General features: G+C 29.6%; 1 protein-coding gene across 1 annotated transcript in view; it reads left to right on the top strand.

Moving 5' to 3' along the window:
- The window catches only part of LOC110018082 (DNA repair RAD52-like protein 2, chloroplastic), a 25,619-nt gene that overhangs the window by 22,049 nt on the left and 552 nt on the right, over positions 1 to 3,018 (top strand). The window lies entirely within an intron of this gene.

The raw sequence follows: 3,018 nt of genomic DNA, 5'->3' as shown, positions 1-3,018 counted from the left end.
GGAGGAATGCTTCGGTCCTTTTGTGTGATAGAAAAGTACCGCTTAGACTGAAAGGAAAATTTTATAAGATGGTGGTGAGACCTGCAATGCTATATGGCGTTGAATGTTGGCCTTTAAAAGAGAAGCATAATAATAAGTTAAGTGTTGTCGGGATGAGAATGATTAGGTGGATGAGTTGCTTTACACTTAGAGACAAAATACGAAATGAATATATTCGTGATAGGGTTGGTGTAGCTCCTGTGACGGACAAAATTAGAGAAAGTCGTCTTAGATGGTTTGGTCACATTAAACGTCGACCATCTGATGATCCGATTAGGAGAGTAGATGTTTTAGATTCGACTTGTGCTAAGAAAGGCAGAGGTATACCTGGGAAGACTTGGGCTTATTGTATTAAAAGTGATCTTAATTTACTAGAACTAAATGAAAATATGACACTAAATAGGAAGCAATGGAGAAAAATGATTCATGTAGCCGACCCCACGTAGTGGGATTAATGCTTTGTTGTTGTTGTTGTTGTTGTTGCATTCGTGGTGCGTCGTTCTCATCGTGTTCAGTCAACTCTCTCTCTTAATAGATTTTGATGTCCCAGACTCACTCGTATAGTCAATTTTACGAATGAAGGATATTTAAGCAATCTTGATGATAATTGAAGCGGTTCGGATTTGATTCATGCGTCATCATATGAATTTATGAAGTCCTCCTATGAATGGGTGATGTTTCAAGTGACTTCGTCGAATGATTCAAAGTCCTTCACAGTCAATTGACACAACGTCACGCCATGATCGCTTGATTCATCTTGTAGAGTATGAGAGAGTCAACTGTTAGGATATATTTCTGGAGAGATGAGTATAAAAAAAGAAACTTTGATGGTGTGAAAGCTTTGCATGATAATCCTTGCCTCATTAACTTGTTTTCTATAACAAAGCTAGCTTGACCATAGCTACATCCGCCACATGGAACATCAAGCTTACAAATCTTATAATTTTTTTATAATAGGGTCTTAGTTAATGATGAATTTATGCAAAATATTATTTTTGGGAAATCATTATCTGTGTTCTTAAAGGAAGAAATTATTTTGAAGGTTCGGAGAAATACTTATTGAGATTTGGAGGGTTTTGGGAAATATTAGTATGATTTGACTGACAAATTTTTAAATAAAAATTTAAAAATTATTAGGATACTAAATAATTGGTAAAAAGCAATTTGATGCCACTATTAAAGATATGAAATGTTAAAAATTGCGCTAACTATTGAGAAATCAAATATATGTGTCATATAATGAACTTATGGGAAAGAGTGCAATAGTAGGCCTAGAAAACTTATATCAGTTTAATTTGAGTTTAGGCTATGAAAATCTATTATTGAAATATTTTTGGCGTTAATGTAATAAATGTAAATGCTTGAACAATAAAGAAAAGTTTTTCAATTAATATTTTATTGACTTTAAGAAGGTATATGATCGAGTATCATAAAATTTGATTTGATGCATATCAAAGTAAAAAAAGGTGTCAAATTTATGAAAAAATAATTAAAGATATATATGATGAAGCACCGACTTGTATTAGAAATAATTGTAAAGTAACCAAGTAGCTTTCATTTATAGTAGAATTACATCATGTTTCAACATTGATCTTTTGTATTTGCTTTATATTGATTATAAATATGATGGCAAGTGCTTTTCAAAGGTAACTGTATTTGTGTATTCTTTTTCCATATTAAATTGTTCTAATTGTCCATTCATCCAAATAAGTAAATGTAAAGTTAGTAATAAAGACTTGGAAGATATAGAATTTCAAATTGGTTTTATAAAGATCAATTATTAGTGTACAATTTAGTATGTGCGATATTAATAAATCTCAACTAATAATATTTGAAGATAAATGAAATTTTATAGCAATAGGTTTATGTATTTTAGATCTGAATATATTAAAAAAACAATAATATAGATGAAGATTATTTTCTAGAGCTAAGGTTTAGAGGTATCAAAAGTATTGCACTATAAAAAGATATCATAGAGTTATTAAAGTAATTTTTAACATTATAATTAGGTCAATTGTGCTATTTATATTTCAGCATTTGGTGGTAAAAGAACTCTTAATATTTAAGTTGAGCGTAATAGATGTGAGAATATTATGTGGTAAAGTAGAAAGATATAATTATACTAGTGGAATTGGTGTGACTTTTATTGAATATAAAATGCTTGAAATTAAGTTTAAATGGTCAATGAAGGGTGAAAAAGGTACTTATTAGGTGAGAGATGAAAATAATGTTACAGAGTTGGGAATAGGTGGCAGCCATAAGTTAATATTGATATAAGTTATTCAAAATGATTTGTGAAGAATGAGTTCAATACCTCAATTAACACTCAACAAAAACAGATGAAAAATGAGGATTCACAAAGAATATAATTGGAATAAGATTATTTATGATGATGACAATGATTCTCAATTTCTAGATAAATACTTCTTTTTTAAAGGAATTGAAAACTCACACCTCCTTGTTGGAGGGTAAGGAGCAAAGATGAATACCTACTCAGAAACTAACTTTTTTGGATTTGAGCTGTATTCTTTGCTCGGTAACTACGGGTCCTGAGTTAACTTGACTGATGATTGTTAATAACTCCATCAAATGTCCACCTTGGAAATCGCAAAACATAAATAAAATAAGATAAAAACGAAAAATAGAAAGCAAAATATAAAAATGATCCCAATTTTTTTTCTCTCTTTTATCCTTTAATTTGAAACGAAATATATTTTACATATTTGATTAAGATATGATGGTTTACAAGTTTTTGAATGTTTTTTTAAATTATAATTTTTTTATTCTTTAATTAGAACAAAAAAATAAAATTGATTTCAAACTAGCACATGAGAAACACAGAATTGTGGAAGGCTGTTATTTATGATGCATCAATGTGTTTCAAGTGATATTAGTGTCAATACTTCAATTACCATGTTAGATATACAAATTTGAATGTTTTCGGTGGTGTGTGTGTGTGTGTCTATATATATATATATA

Source organism: Phalaenopsis equestris, unplaced genomic scaffold (assembly GCF_001263595.1).
Source record: "Phalaenopsis equestris unplaced genomic scaffold, ASM126359v1 Scaffold000002, whole genome shotgun sequence".
In the NCBI taxonomy this organism is placed as follows: domain Eukaryota; kingdom Viridiplantae; phylum Streptophyta; class Magnoliopsida; order Asparagales; family Orchidaceae; genus Phalaenopsis; species Phalaenopsis equestris.
Note: the sequence above shows the minus strand (reverse complement) of the source record. Positions and strands in the feature narration are given on the sequence as shown.